We start from the raw sequence: 21,180 nt of genomic DNA, 5'->3' as shown, positions 1-21,180 counted from the left end.
AATGTCATACTTTCACACAGCAAGCAATCCATATGCTTTTTGGGTCAAGTCAACCCCAAGCAAAATGTTTCTATTTGCTTAAATGAGCCCAAACATTTTGTTTTGCGTTAGGTTGACATTAATCTCTGTTTGCCTGAGCTGTCGCAGTGCCTCATAGAAACTGTGGTTGCCTTAGACCCTATTATTCCCAAGGGTCAAACTTCTTAGCTAGACTATATGTCTCATGGCACACTGTGGTCTCCCCTTGTTGAGCCAATATAGTGGGAGGAATCTCATGATGTAGTCCAACCTGGAAGCCCGGCCCTTACTAGAGGGTAGGCACGTGGGAGTTGTAATTCAGGTGCTTCATGAGGCGCCATGGCAACTCAGGGGGACACCGATTAATGTCAAACTAAGCCAAAATGAAATATTTCAATTTAGTTCAACAAACCACAATACAATTTTTAAAATAATTAATGTTGAAGTATTTTATTTCACTCAAAATATATCATTTATAAACTTTGCATTCCCTGAAAAAATGTTGATATTTTGACTTTTCATCCCAGTTTGAGACAAAAAGCAATTCTGAAATATCAGAATTTCCCATGAGATGGAAATTCCAATTTTCAACCGCCTCTATTGGTACATCAAGGAATTTTCCCCCCTCTAAATCAAAAGATTATTTCACAGAAACAACGTAGTGGAAAAAAAGATTTAGCCCTCTCCTCGCGAAGTGATGTAAAGTGTAAGCTGGGAGAATGAGTTCTGGCTGACAGCTTGTTTTCCATTTTTTTTCCGGGAGTCCCTCAATTATCTGACCCTCCCACCCTCTATCCTCCCCCCGCATCCCTCTCTCCAAAGAGTTCTACAGCATTATGGCATGTCTTTTCAGATGATTTTGGCATGAAGTGGACTGGTAAAAATTCAAAATCTACTTAGAAAATAAGAACCACCTAAGGAGAGGTTCTTCCTTTGTGCAATCCTTCTTTACAAATACATACAAAGACCCTGCCCCAGAGAGCTTGCAATCTAACTATGGGATTTTTCTAAAGCCTAATACTATGCACATTACAATTAATGTGAATTTTGGCAATGACTGCAATGAGAGCAGGGTTAGGTCATTGATGAGCACTTTTGAAAATGTCGCCTCAACTGTCTACAATAGCAGTTGCCCCAATTCCAAGAATTAACTACCAATCACCAATGTAGCTGCCCCAGTGCAGACTGAAAGTGTAGACAAGGAAAGCCATGATTTGCTGAAGAAGCATAAAGCCCAAACCAAGAGACCAGAGTTTCTATTTCTAGCGATTGTGGAATGCAAAAAGCATGTGGCTTTGATTTGATGCTTGAGGCTGTCATAAATATAAAGGGAAGGGTAACAACCTTTATGTATGCAGTAACATCAAATCCCTCCTGGCCAGAGGTACAGAATTTACCGGTAAGGGGTTAAGATGCTCAAATAACCTGGTTGGCACCTGACCAAAAGGACCAATAAGGAAAGAAGATACTTTCAAATCTTGGGGGGGGGGAGGGTGGGCAGGTTTTGTTTGTACCCTTTGTTTGTTCCCTCTCTGGATAGAGAAAAAGAAACCAAGCAGGTAAGCCATCTCTTGAAAAAGATACCTTAAATGATACTTACAATTTCTTTAATTTTATATGTAAAGGCAAGAAATGTGTTAGATTACATTTTGTTTTATCTTGTGAATTTTCCCTATGCTAAGAGGGAGTTTTATTCCTGCTTTTTTTAACTTTGAAGCTAAGCCTAGAGGGGAATCCTCTGTGTTTTAAATCTTTTTATTTACCCTGTAAAGTTACCTTCTGTCCTGATTTTGGAGGTGTGATTCTTTTACTTTTTTTTAAAATGAAATTCTTCTTTTAAGAACCTGATTGATTTTTCAGTGTCCTAAAAACCCAGGGGTTTGGTCTGTGCTCCACTTTGTAACCAATTGGTTAGTATATTATTCTCAAGCCACCCCAGGAAAGGGGGTGATGGGGCTTGGGGGAATATTTTGGGGAAACAGACTCCAAGTGGCCCTTTTTCCTGGATTTTTGTTGAAATCACTTGGTGGTGGCAGCAATACTGCTCAAGGACAAGGAAAGGATTTGTGCCTTGGGGAAGTTTTAACTTAAGCTGGTAGAAATAAGTTTATGGGATCTTTCATGTGGGTCCCCACATCTGTACCCCAGAGTTCAGAGTGGGGAGGGAACCCTGACAGAGGCCTTTTGGAAACTTGACCCTTGACCCCTCTATCTGTCACACAGTTTCTTCTGGATCCTCTACCATCAGGCACTAAATACTTTCATGTGACCAAACTTTCCTCCTACCAACCTCCTTTGCTGCATTTCTGGGTAGATTAGAAGCTGTTCTGCTCCAACCAATAACTATTCTTCTTGGGGAAGCTCTCCTCCTTTGTGGCATCTTGTTTTCTTGGGGACAATATGCTGCAAATAAATAATAATAATAATGCTTTTCATTTGTAGCTCTGAGTATCATTGTCCCACAGGCCCAAGTCCCCACTTTCAGCCAGATATGTTCTAGAAACAGCCTGATTCTCTCTTGTTCTATTCTGGCAGCAGCACCAGGGAAGTGGCCCAGCCTAGCACATCCCATTTGCCATGGAATGCACAGGCATTAGCTGAGCATTGGGCAGGGGCTCAGGAGAGAGAGTGTGAAAGTGCTGTGCCCAGCAGTGAGATTTTGTGTAAGGTAAGTGGTGCTGAAGGAAGGATGGATCTACTTGAGATTCCAGGGGAGAGCTGTTGGGAGTTAATGGATTTGGTGAGCAGGAACAGTGGCCACCGTGGGCCTCTTTCTTACTCCTGGAAGATGATTTGGGCAGCAGTCATGTTCGTAATGAAATTTTTTATGGACCTTAATGCTGTGTGTGCAATGAGAATTGAACATTTGTTTAGCATCTTTTTAGATTAAATATATTGAAGTGTGGTTCTCTAGAAAAGGACTAACAGTGCTTCAAATCTCATCATATGCAGGACAAAAGAAAGCTTTGATTTCCAGGAGTTTCTGATGACTCAGGTTGGGTTTTCATTTTTTTAACCAAACCAGTTTGCTCATCCTTAGGAAAACATACTTCAGAATAGATAACTATCTGAGATATGGAGTTAGGAGGCCCAACCTTAAAGAAAACTAACCTAAGACACTGCAAATTGAGCTATTTTGTCTCCAGACATCAGTCTTGGAGTGAGGAGGAAAACATTTCATGGTCTTGGCTCTGCTTTTTGAGTTCTCTTAGCTCATGTTTTCATGTGATGCTTGTAAAAGAGAGTAAATTCATGTATTGTACCATAAGTTAAAGAATTGAAATAAAAACAAAAGCTTTCCTTTGGGACTCAATTCCTGTCTGGAAAGGGCGAGGAACCTATCCCAATCCATTGCTGAAATAATTGATGAACCGCCAACTGCTTACATTGGCAAACCGCTAGTGTCATAGCAACAGGAAAGACAACTATTATTGTATGCTTGGACTGTGAGGAAAACTGACCAAATGATCTTGCTGACTAAATAAGAAATTAAGCAGTTCTCTAAATTCTGCAAAGAAGAAAGGTTTAAAAAAAACCTATTAGATGAGTCCCATCACCTGCCATTATCAGATTATATACAGTAACTTGACACACTGGGTTGCTTTAGTTCCTATTGGTGAAAAGGTAGCCTCTCTAAAATGGATGCCAGAGTTACCCTGACTGATTAAAAGGGCTGTCTGGAAGTAAGACAAATGAAAAGTTTAAAAAAACAAATGTCTAGAGAACATTAGGTACCCTACAGCACAGAACCATGTTTTAAGATCAGTGCAAGAGAGAAGGCTTTACCTTTATATATCAATGGCCTCACTTCAGTGCCTTTGTGCTGTTAAAAGTGTCACCTGAAGTAATGCTGAAGGGTTCTACAATCAAAAGACACTCAAGGTAACAAGGAAACATAGCTACAGGCATATTAAAAATGGTTAAAATATGAAATACATATTTCTATATTTAAAAATATATTCTTACTGTTTGTGTCACTTGTTTATAAATATTTTGTATGTGACACTTAAGGGGAAAAACAAGAACACTTTACCAGCTCCTACAGTAGCAGAGATGAATAAAATGATTTATAATACATATGTGTAGTGCTGAGAACAAAAAGTTGATGTACTCAATAACTCAGTTAAGGGGAAAGGCTGTACTTGTAATGGGAAAAGAGCATAAACAAGGCAAAAAATTGATTAGATGGGCATCAGATGTAGTTCAAAGAGGCTTAATTAAATAAGAGTTAGATGTTCATTGTCTAAACTGGATGGTGTTCAGAAAGATTAAAGAAAAATACAACTGCACAGGCTGAGACAAGACATCAAATAGCCCTCTAAGTTTCAGTGCAAGAGAACACATTTTGTTGTTTTGCTGCAATGTAGATTTTTTTTCTACTATTCATTCTACAAAGGAAGGATATTGAATGAATATACAGTGATGTAGAGTTTCTTAGTAGTTAGAGTATTCAGTTGGAAGCCAGGAACTCCTAAATTCACCAACTCTGTATGGACTCGGGCAAATCATTTTAAATCACTCTCTCTCATTTGTGTTTCTGTAAAATGTGGGTAATAAAACTTACACTATTTTCCTACCTTACAACAAAATGTAATATTTGCATAGTGCTTTGAAAATATAAAGTACTATGTAGGCATTCAGTATTGTTATAATGCAGATGTAGATTCAATTTAGATGTTAGGACATAGCCCACCTGAGTTTTGTCAGATTCCTCTGACTATAATTTCTTCAATTTAAAGAAGAGGAACTAGAAACAAAAGATACACTGCTCTACCAGCCAGATTTTGTTAATTTTACTCCTGAACCAGTGCGAAAGCAACCCTGCTGGCCTGAGGGACCTGAAACAGTTTTGATCAGCAATTCACAGACCATGAGGGCTAGCAATAAATACTAAGCACCGTTGTAAATCTGGGACTTTCATGAATTTGAACAGTAAATGGAGAAAATATTGAACTTAGAATGAAATCCAGTATTTTCTCAATTTAACATAACTGAGTTGTTGTGCCATTGTTCTTCTTGAATATGGTCAAAGGGATTGCTTATAATATTTTCATCAACATGCTACTCTGTGTCTATCACTTTGCTGAGGGCAGGGAATTACAGCCATGGGAAAAATAGGTATTTTTAGGTCTCATGAAAGTATTGGAAAAAAATAATGTTATTAATTTCTTGTATCTAAAAGTATGAAGTACCAACTTGGACTATAGCTAAATCAGCAGAGGTATCAGCAAAGGGAATAATACATTTAACATACTATTAGAATTTACAAAAAATACAATAAAATAAACACATTAAAATTGCAACTATAGGACCCAGTCCTGTACCCCCTTCATTCATATGGAAAGTCCCACTGGCTTCTATGAGACTGTCTGTGTGAGTGACAGCTACAGAATGGGGCTTATCAATATAGCAGTATGGTTTAAACATCAGCAACAGTTCTAAGACCCAAACCATCCAAGATTTACACACAATAGAAATTAAACATAATTCTGTGTCAAGGATTTCTACCTATCACTGCATAGAAAAGTCAGACATAATCCTCTCGTAATCATGGAAATTCTTATGGGCATGATTTGTCTGTAAATGAAGCCATATCAGGTTAATCAAATCACTGCTCTTCCACACAGACCACCTCTGGAATAATTCTTCCCTTGTGCTACATGCGTAATCCTACATGAATGGAAAGGCCAGGAAGTTGACAGCAGCACAAAATTTTCAAACCCACATAAAAAAAGAAAAATTTATATCTTCACTACAACAAGCTTTTATATTTACCTAACATCTAATTTTGGATCATGCAGCCCATTGCAGTCAAAGGGAATCTTTTCATTAACTTCACCCTCAGTCTGTACACCTGATGCCCGCTAAAGATAGTGGGACTACTTATGTGATTGAAGTTATGGGCATGGTTATGTACTTTGCTGAATTTGTTCCTTACCTTACAAGCCATTTTTTGTATCTCATACTCTCCCCTCCCAACAAGAACATTAACCCTTATTTAACCCACAAAGCTATCCAATATTAATAAAGGAGATAATCTGACTAAAACTGGATGGAAAGCCAGGATGGCCTAGGGACTAGGATGATAACCTTGGGCAAGTCACTCAGTCTCTGTGCCTCATCATAAAATGGGGATGACAGGGGTTGTAAGGATAAATACATTCTCAGGTATTGTGGTAATGGGCAGTGGGGGCACATAAGTACCTGCAATAGATTTCAAAATGCCTCTAAGAGGTGACCATTCAGTAATAGTCTTACAGCCCACGGTTACAGTGAAACTATTCTGGAAGACATCTATATTACTTACCACAATATAAGTTTTGCCACAAGTACCAGTACTAGAAGAGATTTTGATACTCATCCCATTTCTTTATTTTTCTAGTGCTTTGTTTTCCTCTTATAAAGCCATGCAGGGTGAATGCATTATTAGAACGGACATCAAGATCAGTTATACATTTGCTGTACCTCCTAAGACAGCTAGCATTCTATTATATTTTAGACAACAAAACTCTTGGTACAATTTATGGTTGAGGCATCTTCTTTGGATATCAGAAATCTTTATTTAAAAATATGAGGTGACAGGCTGAGATGGACTTCGTGGATGCAGTTGGCACTTGTAGACTTAAGATGCTTGTTGTCAGTTAATAAACACATTATTAGGATTTACAGGTGCAAAAACAAAGAAGCAGCTCAACAGAGAGTCTTATTTGATACTCAAACCCCTGTAGCAGAGCACTTGTTACAGTTTAGTTAACGTACACTTCCTTGGGAACAGGACTGTAAAATTCCAATGAGCCTTTAAGACTGAGGACATGTCTACACTGGAGCTGGAGGCACAATTTCCAGCTTGGGAAGACATTCTGTGCACCAGCTAGCATGCTAAAAATAGTAGTGTAACCAAGGCATCATATGTGGCGGGGTAGTCTAGCCATCCAAATAAGAACCTAAGGTTCTGGATGGGATATATGTAGGCAGATAGTCCATCCTGCTGCAGCTACTCTGATACTTTTAGCTATCTAGTATTACCAAAGCTAGCGCAGGTACAGCTATCCCAGCTGGAAATAATGCCTCCCAGCTCCAGGGTAGATGTACCCTGCAGATACTACTTGAAATTGTTTTAGCATCCTTGCTGTTAAGATTCATGTTTTTTTAAACCCAATATTTATCAATTTAATGGGAAACATTGTACTTATAAACAAGGGCTAGTTTCCATTTTCAGTTCTATTCTATGTTATCCCCCCTCCCCCAGTTGAAGATTTTGCTAACATAGTACTGTACAAGTAACTTAATTTTAAGACCATACATGACTCTTATGGTGCTCTGTGACATCAGGCTAACCATTGGTATGAAACAAATGGTTTGTGATGTTAAAAGGACCCCAAATTACCAGTTAAACCATTGGCTCACATTTTCTGAGTTTGTATTTTATAAGGTTCAAGGTCAGAACAAGATTTTAACAAGGAACCATGTTTTTATTAGCACTATGTATGAAATATTTTGTTTCTCTGCATTCTTATACAGTTTGTTTTTTGTTATAGTTTGGTCTTTTTGTCAGTGTCTGTTTGCTGAGAAAAACAGGAGCAAACTGTTTTTATAAGAATTCTAAACTTTAGCTTAATGTTATAGGACTGAGCCCCCAAACAAACCCTTATTCACTTGGATAGGTCTTCCTCATGTTACCAGTCCCATTGAAGTCAATGGGAGTATGTATGTGAGTGAGTAAGGGTTGGCAGGATTGGGACACATTTCATACATAGTACTACTAGAAGGTACTATTGGAGAGTCTACATCCATCTAGTGGAAGCATAAAAAATATTTATTCACTAATTTATAAAATATGCCTCTCTCCATCTCTAAGCACATGTACATGAATTGTAAAACAGCAATTAAAACAAAGTTACCTTAACTGGATTTAAAAGGACTCAGAACAAACTCCTCAGGCCCCAATAACTCAAGTGAAGCTGACAGCCAGATCACCCCTCAGATAAACGCTTAATACATAGGTGGGCTTTGCAATGTGCCCCGAAGGTGAACAATCACGGGCTCTGCCCAGTCATTGGAAGAAGCAAGTTCCAGAAGCAAGATTCCCCTAACACTCAGGTGGGACCTCGCAGGTTTAAATCAGGAAAGAGTGTCCAGCTCATTTTGAGTGTCAGGATTTGTGCAGGAGGAGACAGAGTTTTGGACGTCTTCCTTGTATTAGGGAAATCTGACAAAAGTTTCCCACAATTGCCAATATTGATTTAGTTCCACTGGGTTAAGCAATACTGGGATCCCTTAATACAGACCATCTGCTAGCTAGCCGTCACAACCACATTAAGCACTGTATCAATTAAACCTGCTGAAAGCTGGTCTGATCAGCAGTATGCTCTTTGCTTTGGGAAAAAGTGTCAATAGGCTAGCCACAGCTTAAAGCATCTAAGACTTCACAGAACAAGATCCCAGAGTCACCTGGAAACAATTTGGAAGGAAGTAATGTTTTTGGACCACTGATGCAATATGCAAGTTTGCAAAGATCCTTGCTAAGTAAATTGACAGCCACACTCTGCATAGCTGACCTTCACAAGTGGTCTTCAAAGGAGCTACCCTTATGTTAATCCAAAAGTGTCTCAGTTCTTAACAATGCTGACAAATACATTGGCAAAGTTAATGTACTCTTAAATGCATCGGTTACATGAAATAATAGCATTTTTGAGCCAGGAACCCCTGCTTTATGACCTCAAAATATAGGGGTGTAATCTAATTGTGTGAATAGATAACTGCAAGTTACTTGAGGGAGAGGGGCAGTTTGTGACCCCCTTGATCTGAATATGCACAGAAGGAGGGTCTCCATTCCAGCCCCCACACAGATCCAGTGGACAAAGGTAGTCCAGAAAGGATGGGATAGGTGGAGGAAGTGCTGAATCAGAGAAACATACATCATCTTCCCCACCCCCCGCCCTAGACTCTTGGAGCTCTGTCTAGAAAGTAATACAGTCTTTTTTGCATTGGTTCTTGGAGCAGGCAAGGACAAGCGGAATCTTTGCTAACGTGGCTCCAAAGAAGTGGTGTGAAGTGCCCCATGGATAAAGCCCTTTATGGGGAGAGAAGCACAAGGCTTCCATATGGATGCCCTGCTTTCATGATGCTCCATCAGGTTGGGGGGAGGAAGGCCCCCAACTCATTTCTATGGCAAATAACTCACTCACCCCAACAAGACAACTTGGAGAACTGATTTTTTCAAAGAGTTTTCCACCCGTTCTGTGGATTTTAGAGCCTGATCCAAAGACCGCTGAAATCAATAGCAATTTTTTCACTCACCTCATTGCATCTTGGATCAGGCTATTAATGTATTAATGAGTGAACAGGGTGGCACTGCGCCTGGAGGAAATTTTATTGTTCTAAGTAAAGCTTTCAACTGAACTGATGGTAAAATTATGTATAGCTCCTCCTCCGAAGCATGGCTCAATCCTCCTCTTTAGTGCTTGCTAATCAGAGTGGTTTCTTCCTTCTTCTCACACAGGTTGAGTTCTGAATTCTTTATTTTAGCAACCAGTGCCTCGAGCCAAGATGACTCCTCAATGCCTGGGTCAGAAGGGATGTGAATCCTTAGGAAAATGACTAATTCTACTCCATTCACAAATAATATAACCCAGTACATAAACACCACACTATATTAATACAAGTCCCACCCCTTAAATGTCACATCCAAAAAGAACAAAATAAAACAGGGGACTCTACTGGGGACAGAAGACAAATGCTCTAGAGAAGAAAAGGGTTGAAATAAAATACTAACAAAACCAACAATATAACAAATTCCCTGCCTCCCACCATTCACAATCCCCAGCTCCCTCTCTGGCACCTTACCAGGCAGATGGAACGGCTAGGATGAGTCCAGAGATGGGTGTAGCAACACTGAAAATGTTGGCCAGCTTAAAGAAAATGAAAGGGCCCTTTAAAAGTGTTTTCAACCTTCGGTGGGGGCAGACTCCTCTCCTGGCTTCTGGTCTGGAGTTCTGTGGAGGTCTTGGCTGGCTGTAGGTTGCCTGCATGGGAGTGGTTCTCTGGATCCCTCATTGCCGGTCACTGCAAGGTTGGAACTCCCCGATCACATACTAAATCCCACAGTAGTTCAGTTTCCCTTGGTGTGGTGAGCAGGAGTTCATCAGGGATGCGCCAGGCTATGCTGCCCCTCTCAGCTCCAAACTCACACAGCCCAAAACTTGGAACCAAAACTAGTCCCTTTTTCTCTGAGTCAGGCTGTCCCCTCCCACTGGGGAATGAGCAGTTCTGGCTTGTCACTGGCCCAGCAAAATATCTATATAAATCACTCCATCTGAAGCTCTCCATTGACTTTCATAGACACTTGCCCCAGGCCCTAAGCAGGCTAATAAATGGTGTCTGGAGGTTCTGAAGCCAGAGGGTAGGATCCCTAGAGGCACAGTTCAGTGTTCCAGGAGCTAGCAAACTCCAAAGGGAGTTACATGTAATAAAAAAGAATTTTCATGCATTAGCTCCAGTGTGGCTGAGTGATTACTTGTTAAATCACTGTCAAATAATATGTAAATAGCAACAATCTGAGTCTTCATTGCTGCCAGTCTCTAAGATTTAGTACTTAGCCTGTTATGGATTTTAATTACATATTGATTTAATTCTTTTAAAACTTCCTGTTATTGATTTTAATTACATATTGATTTAATTCTTTTAAAACTTCACACTCAAATTTCAACGCAGAGAGAGTAACATTAATATTTATAGGGCAGAGAAGTATTATGTGACATTCAGTCTAGTCTCTGGCATGATTCTGATAAATTGCAAGCCTGATTTAAAGTGAAAGAGCTAATTTTCCAAATTCATAAAAAAATCATAATTCTGGTAACTAGTTCAAATCGTAGGCTGGATTCCATGTTGCACATTACTTGTTTTGATAAATCCTATCCTGAATTTGTAATGCATTTTACATGTCCTGGGAGATGGTTAGAGTAGTGTTTGAAATTTAATTATGAATAAGTCACTTCTGCATTATACTTGTGGCTGGGATTACTTTACAGGAACATTAATTGTTTTAATTCCACAAGCAGAAAATATATAGCATCCCAGACTTTATTGCCTATTCAAGACGACTGATGACATATTACACTCAGAAATTCTTCTGCGTTCATACTGTATAAATCCAAAATTGTTTACAGTGTTTCCAAATGTGTTTTACACAGCTCCTTTCGGGAAGCACGTTGATCATTGCATAACTAATCAGAGCGGTTATCAGTTAAAAGCAGAGGAGACTTTCAAAATTTATATACCAATGACCGTGATGCCTTCATCTGCACTGAAAGAGCTTTAGTCCTAGAAAAAACATATTTTGAGACTCAGCCTCATAAGTTCAAATTTGTTTGTGCTTAATGTAATGCTGATCTCCATAGGTTTTTCTCTCCTGTTTGCTGTTGCAGCTTTATGGAACTTTTCAGATCTAATATTGCTCCATTTTTTTAATTCTCTGTTTTAAAGAGAAAATTGTATCCTTTTATTTTTGCAACTGATAGCAGTAAGTACATTTCAGCACTATATCCCTTCAAGTAGGAGGAGTTGATTGCACGTTGTGTCACTATAATAAGTGAAGATTATTATCATATATTATTATTTTATTATTCGTCAAAGGCCTCCAGGATTTCCCAGCCTCTTGCACATGTATCAGCTTTAGAGCCTTCTAGGTCTATACTACTAGGTTACTGACTTCCACATACTCTGATTTTCTAGCAAGTATTTCTTTCCCAAGTTCCTATATCATTTCCCAACACTTTGAGCATGTCAGCCCATCTCTTTACATGGATGAGGTCTTTTATAAACAGCTACCAAAATCATCCAAAGCACAGGACTTGGTGGTGATGAGAGACTTCAACTACCCAGACATCTGTTGGGAAAATAGCACTGCCGGACACAGATTATCCAACAAGTTCTTGGAATGCATCGGAAACCAATTTTTATTTCAGAAGGTGAAGAAAGCCACTAGGGGACAGGCTGTTCTAGCTTTGATTTTGACAAATAGAGAGAAACTGGATGAAAATTGGAAAGTGGAAGGCAGCTTAGGTGAAAGTGATCATGAAATGGTAGTGTTCATGATTCTAAAGAATGGTAGGAGGGAAAACAGCACACTAAAGAAAATGGATTTCAAGAAGGCAGACTTCAGCAAACTCAGGGAGTCTGTAGGTAAAATCCATTGGGAAGTCTAAGGGAAAAACAGTTCAAGAGAGTTGGCAGTTTTTCAAAGAGACATTATTAAAGGCACAAGAGCAAATTATCCCACTGCGTAGGAAAGATAGGAAGGATGGGAAGAGACCACCCTGGCTTAACCAGGAGATCTTCAATGATCTGAAACTCAAAAAAAAAAAATCCTACAAAAAGTGGAAACTAGGTCAAATTACAAAGGATGAATATAAACAATTAACACAAGTATGTAGGGACACATTAAAAAAGGCCAAGGCACAAGATGAGATTAAACTAGCTAGAGACAAAAAGGGTAACAAAAAACATTTTACAAGTACATTAGCAGCTAGAGGAAGACCAAGAATATGGTAGGCCCATGACTCAATGAGGGGGGAAGACAACAGCAGAAAATGTGGAAATGGCAGAAATGGTAAATGACTTTTTTGTTTGTTTTCACCAGAAAGTTGCGTAGCGATTGGATGTCTAACATAGCGAATGTCAGGGAAAATTAGGTAGAACCAGAGGCTAAAATAGGGAAAGAACAAGTTAAAAATTACTTAGACAAGTTAGATGTTTTCAAGTCACCAGGGCCTGATGAAATACATCCTAGAATACTCAAGGATCTGTCTGAGTAGATATTTGAGCCATTAGCAATTATCTTTGAAAAGTCATGGAAGATGGCTGAGATTACAGAGGAATCAAAAAGAGCAAATATAGTGCCAGTGTATAAACGGGGGAATAAGGACAACCTGGGAAATTACAGACCAGTCACCTTAACTTCAGTACCCAGAAAGATAATAGAATAAATAACCAAGCAATCAATTTACAAACACTTATTTGTTATTATTATCTTCTAGGTAACAGTCAGCATAGAGAAAAGGAGTACTTGTGGCACCTTAGAGACTAACAAATTTATTTGAGCATAAGCTTTCGTGAGCTACAGTGGGGAGCTTTATATACACAGAGAACATGAAACGATGGGTGTTACCATACACACTGTAATGAGAGTGATCAGGTAAGGTGAGCTATTACCAGCAGGAGAGCAGGGAGGAAAAATCCTTTTGTAGTGATAATCAAGGTAGGCCATTTCCAGCAGTTGACAAGAATGTCTGAGGAACAGTAGGGGGTGGGGGGAAGGGGAATAAACATGGGGAAATAGTTTTACTTTGTGTAATGACACATCCACTCCCAGTCTTTATTCAAGCCTAAGTTAATTGTATCCAGTTTGCAAATTAATTCCAATTCAGCAGTCTCTCGTTGGAGTGTGTTTTTGAAGTTTTTTTGTTGAAGAATTGCCACTTTTAGGTCTGTCATCGAGTGACCAAAGAGATGGAAGTGTTCTCCGACTGGTTTTCGAATGTTATAATTCTGGACGTCTGATTTGTGTCCATTTATTCTTTTATGTAGAGACTGTCCAGTTTGGCCAATGTACATGGCAGAGGGGGATTGCTGGCACATGATGGCATATATCACATTGGTAGATGTGCAGGCGAACGAGCCTTTGATAGTGTGGCTGATGTGATTAGACCCTATGATGGTGTCCCCGAATAGATATGTGGACACAGTTGGCAACGGGCTTTGTTGCAAGGATAGGTTCCTGGGTTAGTGGTTCTGTTGTATGGTGTGTGGTTGCTGGTGAGTATTTGCTTCAGGTTGTGGGGCTGTCTGTAATCAAGGACTGGCCTGTCTCCCAAGATTTGTGAGAGTGATGGGTCGTCCTTCAGGATAGGTTTTAGATCCTTGATGATGAGTTGGAGAGATTTTAGTTGGGGGCTGCAGGTGATGGCTAGTGACGTTCTGTTATTTTCTTTGTTGGGCCTGTCCTGTAGTAGGTAACTTCTGGCTCTGTCAATCTGTTTCTTCACTTCAGGAGGTGGGTTTTGTAGTTGTAAGAATGCTTGATAGAGATCTTGTAGGTGTTTGTCTCTGTCTGAGGGGTTGGAGCAAATGCGGTTGTATCGTAGAGCTTGGCTGTAGACAATGGATCATGTGGTGTGGTCTGGGTGAAAGCTGGAGGCATGTAGGTAGGAATAGCGGTCAGTAGGTTTCCGGTATAGGGTGGTGTTTATGTGACCATCGCTTATTAGCACCGTAGTGTCCAGGAAGTGGATCTCTTGTGTGGACTGGTCCAGGCTGAGGTTGATGGTGGGATGGAAATCGTTGAAATCATGGTGGAATTCCTCAAGGGCTTCTTCTCCATGGATCCAGATGATGAAGATGTCATCAATGTAGTGCAAGTAGAGTAGGGACATTAGGGGGGGATGAGAGCTGAGGAAGTGTTGTTCTAAGTCAGCCATAAAAATGTTGGCATACTATGGGGCCATGCGGGTACCCATAGCAGTGCCGCTGATTTGAAGGTATACATTGTCCCCAAATGTGAAATAGTTATGGGTGAGGACAAAGTCACAAAGTTCAGCCACCAGGTTTGCTGTGACATTGTTGGGGATACTGTTCCTGACGGCTTGTAGTCGATCTTTGTGTGGAATGTTGGAATGTTCTGCTGTTTGGTACAATTAAATGTTTCCTTTACTGTCAGTTTTTCTTTTGCCTTCTTTCTTTCCTGTATTTTATTTTTCATATTCCTGTAGTACATTCTTTCTTTACCTGCACAATGCAGCATACGCCACATAAATCCCTGTGGAACAGCCTGACAAATCCATCTACTAAGTCATTAGTTTAACTGCCAGAAAGTCAGCGTAAATAATGGCTTGAAGATAGAAGTAACAAAGTTGTTTAGCCACAGAGAGTAGCCATCTCATGCTCAGACATTCTCTATGAAATTTCTCTGTAAAAAGCAGAGCAGTGTGGAAGGATCAGGTAAGAAATTAGTTTATACAGGACTCTCTAGTGAGAAAGTGGTGGGTCAGCTTGGAAATTCAGGCCCAGCTTCAGCAGAGCAATTCAGCACATACTTTTAAACATGTTAGTATTCCCATTGCAATCAATGGCTCTAATTACCTGCTTAAGTGCTCTGCTAAATCTGGATCTCATTCTTACAGTCAGAGATTTGAAGCTGGTAGAAGGTGAGAACAGTTTTGCTCTAATCAACCCACTCTAATGACTGATAAGCAAACATGTAGCTGTGTAGTTTATATAATGCCCTTTTGGGTTTGTCTGCTTGTGGAATGTTGGACTGAACCTTTAGTGGACCTACCCTTATGGACTACAATAACAAAAGTTTTAGTGCCTCTGAACACCATTTCCCAGGTTATTTAGAATAAAACTCAGGGCAGAATAGACTGGAAACTCCTGTAAAATCCAAAAGGGAGGATTCTGATGGAGTGATTTATATAGAGAGTTTGTTGCACCAAGAAGGAGCCAGGAGTGCTCAGTCCCAGAGGGAGGGGACATCCGGACTCAGAGAAACAGGGACTAGTTTTAGTTTCACTATGGGGGATTTTGAGTTTGGAGCTGAGAAGCAAAACAGCTTGGGAAGTCTCTGCTTAGCTCCTTGTCCACACAATGAGAGACTTTGAACTGCTTTGGGATCTAGTTTCAGCCCCACTGAGACCAGTATCCAGGGTGACAGAGAACCAACCCAGTGCTGACTACCTTGAGCCAGCCAGGACCTCCACAGGACTCCAGAACAGGAAGCCAAGAGAGGAGCCTGCCCCACCCACAATTGAAAACATTGTAAGAGGGTCCCCTTCATTTTCTTTAACTGGGCCAACATTTGCAGTGCTGCTATACCCATTGCTGGACTCATCCGAGGCACTCCATGTACCTGGGAAGGTGTCAGGGAGGGAGCTGGGGTGTGTGGTATAGTTGTGAATGGTGGGAGGTGGAGAATTGTTATATTGTTGATGTTTTAGCATTTATTAGTTGACCTTACTCCTTTCCCTCACTAGAGTCTCTGGTTCCTGTCCCCAGTAAAGTCCCCTTTGTTATAGTTTTGGGTGTAGCATTTCATTTGTTGGAATCTGAATTACTGCATTTTGTTTATTGTGTATTGGGTTATACTCCTTGTGAGAAGGAGGAAGAGTATTCATTTTCCCAAGGGATAGTACCCGTTGTGTTCCAGGCTCAGAGAGGAGTCACCTTGGGTGAAGGCCCCAGGCATCACAATGAAGAACCTAGGACCCAACCCATGCAAGCAGTGGAGCGAAGCCACTCCAATTAGCAAGCACCAGGGAAGGCTTGAACATGCCACAGGGAAGGGGCTAAACTCATAAAACACTTCATGGCCAATAAATCCAATTGGAGTGATATAGGTTTGAAGTCCTCTGAAGGAAGAGTTGTTCATCTCCGCTTCAGGTCAGAGGGAGGCAAATGTCAGTTTCAAGGAGACCAAGAACAAAGGGGAGGGGAGTACAAAAAATGGGAAATCTGTTAAGCTAACGTATAAAATTTAAGTTCTGATTCTTCTTTGAGTGTCTCTGCATGTTCCCACTCAAGAGTGTTGCACCCCCTAGTGGCACCTAACAGTAGAATCTTCTCCAAGCAGTGTCCGGTTAGCATGCTAGTGTGCCCCACGCTACCCCTCCCTTCAGCCTCCCTGAACGTTCTGCGGATAAGGCTATACAACAACACCCTCTACCACCTCAGTTCCTTCCAACTGCTGTGCCAGACAGACATGAACAGACTAGTCTGTTCTGATTCGGGGTTTTCTCCATTCTTAGCATCCTGATTATTGTTTAGCATAGTAATAATTTAGTTATCAGTATAGAGAGTTAAATTAGCTAGTATCTCATTTCCAGGGTAGGGTGGAACTGAATAAAAAGAAGAAGCTAGGATTCAAAAAGATGTGCTTCATATCCAGCTGTCTTCCAGGCTTTGGACAACAATGTTAGGTGCCTGAAGTGCATGGAAGATAGCCACTCTCCTTCTGGGTATTCCATCTGTTGGACTTTCACCCCCAGAGTTTGCAAGAAGAGGCAGAACAGACTGCAGGTACTTTTCTTTAAGGAAACCTTTGAGGCTAAACCCTCTAGATCCAGGCATTCATTGGGTCTAAGATCTTCCTCCAGCAAGTCAAAGCAGCTTAAAGGCAACAAAATCAGCAGACTACATCTTTCCAGAGCAAACACATGACAACGTCTTTCAAATTGAGGCCTAAATCAAATTGAGGCCTAAACAATCTGCTTCTTGCCTATTCTTTTTATTGAACACCAGGCCTCAGATTCGACATGAGGATTCATAGTCAAGAACCAATAAGCAAGGTTCCTTCCCTTCCTCTGTTTGGAGACAGGCTAGTCCAGTGGTTCTCAAACTTTTTACTGGTGACCATTTTCACACAGCAAGCCTCTGAGTGCGACACCCTCCTTATCAATTAAAAACACGTTTTTATATATTTAACACCATTATAAATGCTGGAGGCAAAGCGGGGCTTGGGGTGGAGGCTGAAAGCTCGTGACCCCCCCATGTAATAGCCTGGTGACCCCCGAGGGGTCCTGACCCCCAGTTTGAGAACCCCTGGGCTAGTCCATTTTAATCAGCAAGTGGAGTCTTCTTACACTGGCCAAATGGTCCTCGAAATTATAGAAAAGGGTGATGCCATTCAGTTTGACAAACTAGCCCCTTTCAATTCCCTCAGCCTTCCTTTTTCAGGGAACCATCTCATGAGGCTATTCTGCTTCAGATATTCAGCAATCACTTCTGATAGGGGCTATCAGGGAGGTAACCACACACTATAGAGGTCAGGGGGTTATTAAAGATACTTTCTGGCCTGAAAAAAGGATGGTGAGTTTCATCCAATTTTAGATTTAAGGAACTTGAATGAATACATTCACTAGTTTCAGATCCATACTTTAACATGACCTTGGCCTCCATAATCTATTTGCCTTCAAACTAGGGATTGGTTCATGACTCATTTAATGGATTCATATTTTCCTATTTCTATCTGACATAGTCATTGAAAGTACCTTTGCTTCATGGTGATGGGACACCATTTCCAGTTAAAGGCGTTCACTTTAGCCTGCTCACAGCTTCAAGAGTATTTACAGAGTGCCTCTCTGTGGTAGGGTCTTTTTTGGTTACCCATATTTGGATGTTAAAGGCTACTGTTCACAATGATCACTTATACAACAACCCTTTTTGGCAACCTGGGCCTGCTTCTGAACATCAACAAGTCAAGTCTCTGTCAAACTCAAATAATTTTATTCTTAATTCCTTATTGGACTTGGTAGCAAAGAGGACAGATTTTTAAAAATAATGCCATATGTTTTAAACATTCAAAAATGACAAACTCAGAAAGTAATTTTTCTTCCTGTGTCTCATAGCAACTACTGTTTACATAACTCCATTTGGACGTCTCAGAATGAGGCCAATGCAGTATTGGATTCTCAGGTCAATCCTGGACAGTCTTCAAATGTTAGTCAACACCTCTTGAGACATTCTGGACTCACTGACATGGTGGCAGTCAGACCAAATGTCCTCAGAATCATCCAGTTCAATCCCTCTTCACCATTTAACTTCAGATGCATCAAATAATGGTGGGGCGTGGGGGGCATATCTGAGTCATCTTGCAGTTCAAGGTCACCAGACTTCTCCGGAAAGAGGTTTGCACATAAACATGTTGGAGTTAAGAGTGATTCATTTTGGCCTCAATTCCTCCCTCACATACATGGGAAGGTTGTTCAAATAGTGATGGACAATACCTATGCTAAATATTATATCAAGAAACATGGGGGTGCTTACTCAGCTCAGCTATTTGCAGAGGCAAACAGATTATGGGATTGGTGTAAACTCCACAACACTCACACAGTGGCCCTGCATTTAGCAGGAGAGAACAGTGTGACTGCAGATCTTCTCAGCAGGACAGTTCTCAAATGTATGAATAGTTCCTGGAGGATCTGGTGATTCGGAGCATCTTTTCCAGTTGAGGTTGACCAGATGTGCACCTGTTCACACAGGTAAGAGGTTCAACAGAAAGTGTCATCTCTTCTAGAAAGCAGGAAGAGACAGTAAATCCATCTCAGATGCTTTCCTTCTGCACTGTGATAGGGGCCTTCTGTTTGCTTTTCCCTTCACCTAAACAGCCTAAGCAATCAGACTCTGATTCTATTTACTCTTGAATTCTCATGCTTCTCATTGGTGCAGCATGTACTGCTTAATTCTAGCAAACCGTCTGCAAGGAACTGCCATGAGTGGAAATGGACCAGAATTCTGGTTTGGATGCAGGGAAAATCTGATTCTCCTGTCTCAGCCTCCATACCTTGTATTTTAGAATATGTAATGTACATAAAAACTGAGAGGTTATCGAACCCATTGTGACAGAGTCGGGCCGGATGGCTACAGGAGAGTAATAGAAGGCAGATATATTAGCCCCAGGTTAAGTAGGTCCCTTTTCCTTGGGTAAGGTAACAGGGAAGGTTCCAGAACAATCAGGAACCTTCTGGAGTCAATTAAGACAGACAGGCTGATTAGAACACCTGAAGCCAATCAAGATGCTGCTAGAATCAATTAAGGCAGGCTAATCAGGGCACCTGGGTTTAAAAAGGAGCTCACTTCAGTTTGTGGTGCGTGTGTAAGGAGCTGGGAGCAAGAGGCGCTAGGAGCGGAGAGTGAGAACGCAGACTGTTGGAGGACTGAGGAGTACAAACATTATCAGACACCAGAAGGAAGGTCCTATAGTGAGGATAAAGAAGGTGTTGGGAGGAGGCCATGGGGAAGTAGCCCAGGGAGTTGTAGCTGTCGCACAGCTGTTCCAGGAGGCACTCTAGACAGCTGCATTCCACAGGGCCCTGGGCTGGAACCCGGAGTAGAGGGTGGGCCTGGGTTCCCCCCAAATCTCCCAACTCCTGGTCAGACATAGGAGGAGTTGACCTGGACTGTGGGCTCATGAAAACGGCCAAACTGAGGGCTGCTGTGAAGCTCCAAGGCGAGCAAATCCGCCAATAAGCGCAACACCCATCAAGGTAGAGGAGGATCTTTGTCTCACCATCTTTGAAAGTTCATTTGGCAGCCATTTCATCTTACCATGTTTTGGCAGATCACTGTTGGCGCATAATACAGTTAAACAGTTTCTGAAGGGATTACATAATACATATCCCCTTTGAAGAATACCGTCCCTCCTTGGGATCTTTATTTAGTCATAACTACACTCATGAAGCTACCTTTTGAACCCTTTATCTGTGTCTTCTGTGTGTTATTTATCTCTCAAGATGGCATTCATTAATGCCATAATGTCAGCTAGAAGAGTGAGTGAATTAAATGCCTTGATAGCCAATCCACCGTTTTCATAAAGATAAGATTGTTCTTAGGCCTAATCCCAGGTTTTGTCAAAAGCAGTTTCTGAATTTTATATCACACAATTAATTTGCCAGTATTTTTTCAAAGGCTGTATACTAGTAAGAGGAAACCTTCTTTTACAGACTTTGGATGCAAGAAGAGCTCTTTCATATTATTTAAATGTAAGTAGAAGTTTTCTAAAATTATCTGGATTATTTGTATTTTATGCTAAAAATTACATGGGTCATACAATTTCTAGATAGATTAAACAATGTATTGTTGAATGCTGCATGTTAGCAGAAATTTCTGTACCTACAATGATCCAATCTCATTCCATCAGACCTGTGGTAGTGTCTTTTGCTTGCTGTTACAGAACATACCCTCTGTTCACACCCCACACCATTGTTATGTTGTAGAAGATATTCCTTGTATGGTACCATTTGAAAACTCGTAATTTGCTGGTCAGTATTCTCCTAATAAAATGTGTGTGGCAACACCGTATGTGAAGATATAGTAATCTCCTACATGTTCCAACCCCCCCGCCCAGACAGAAGTTGGCAAGCAGGTCTATCCTGAACAAAGGAATGTGTGCTCTGCTTAATTTACATTTAAGCAGTAAACAGAGTCCTCAAGCAGGAAGGGAAGATGACAGAAGTTCAAACAGGTGGGGAAAAAACAGCAAGGAATATCTTTCCACATAAACTTTGGCTCCTGGTTCTCAGTTGGAAATGATTTTCAAAAGGGGGACTGAAACGTAAAAAAGGAGGGACAAACACCCAACTCACCCTTCTCTCTCTCCCTGCCTATTGCATT

General features: G+C 40.8%; 1 protein-coding gene across 2 annotated transcripts in view; it reads left to right on the top strand.

The window, feature by feature from the left end:
* Nucleotides 1-2,558: 2,558 nt before the first annotated feature.
* Nucleotides 2,559-21,180, top strand: part of LOC142072165 (myb/SANT-like DNA-binding domain-containing protein 2) — a 44,238-nt gene continuing 25,616 nt past the window's right edge. For both annotated transcript variants that reach the window (XM_075128618.1, XM_075128619.1), the window contains exon 1: nt 2,559-2,686. The gene's annotated coding sequence lies outside the window, so the exon portion shown is untranslated. The remainder of the gene's footprint in view (nt 2,687-21,180) is intronic.

The sequence above is a fragment of the Caretta caretta genome, chromosome 5, assembly GCF_965140235.1.
Source record: "Caretta caretta isolate rCarCar2 chromosome 5, rCarCar1.hap1, whole genome shotgun sequence".
In the NCBI taxonomy this organism is placed as follows: domain Eukaryota; kingdom Metazoa; phylum Chordata; order Testudines; family Cheloniidae; genus Caretta; species Caretta caretta.
The sequence above is the reverse complement of the archived record's forward strand: the minus strand, read 5'-3'. Positions and strand labels throughout refer to the sequence as shown.